Consider the following 806-nt stretch of genomic DNA (forward strand, 5'->3'; position numbering starts at 1 on the left):
AAAAAAAAAAAAAAGCCTCAGAAAAACTGCCAAGAATGCCCACAACAGATGTCTGTACCTACAAACTTCTGAAAAATGAAGCCTCCTCCTATAAAACTATATAATTTTTTTTTTTTTAAACTGCACAAATAAATGAATGTTCACCTTTTATTTGTATTTAGCCTTCATACAAACAAAAAAATGTGAAATCACTGTCAAATAAATGTAAGACTCTCAGGCTCACCTTAATAATATTAATATCTATAGGCTGATTATTCTTATAGATTGAAACAAACGTGCTTCAGCCAGGATAAAGAATATGAAAAGTGCTCAGAGTAGCTGCAGAAAACAAAAACACAAAGTGAACAACAAAAACATGTTTCTGGAGACGGGCTCATTCTCTGCCAACAGAAGGCGCTTTTGGAACTCATGACGCTACTTTATCAGATAAAATGAAAATGCCATCGAAACTTTTCCGAAGTTAGTTGGTTCCCTTCAAAGATACATTCATATAAAATACCCACCCTGCGTTTTGATTTTGAAACGTGCAGTGTTCATGTTTATTCAACGAAGTCAAACGCCACAAATAAATCAATGTAATGTACACTCTTAAAAAAATGCTGGGTTAACTTTAGACAAACCCAGCGATTGGGTTGTTTTCAACCAACAGTTGGGTTAAATGTTTAACCCAGCCTTCTGGGCAGTAACCCAACCCAACAACCCAATTGCTGGGTTTGTCCATATTTGACCCAGCGCTGGGTTGTATTTAACCCAGCATTTTTTAGAAACACTGGTATCCAAATATCGGAAATGTGTTTAAAAATCAT

The sequence above is a fragment of the Sinocyclocheilus rhinocerous genome, unplaced genomic scaffold, assembly GCF_001515625.1.
Source record: "Sinocyclocheilus rhinocerous isolate Xijiao unplaced genomic scaffold, SAMN03320098_v1.1 scaffold769, whole genome shotgun sequence".
NCBI lineage: Eukaryota > Metazoa > Chordata > Actinopteri > Cypriniformes > Cyprinidae > Sinocyclocheilus > Sinocyclocheilus rhinocerous.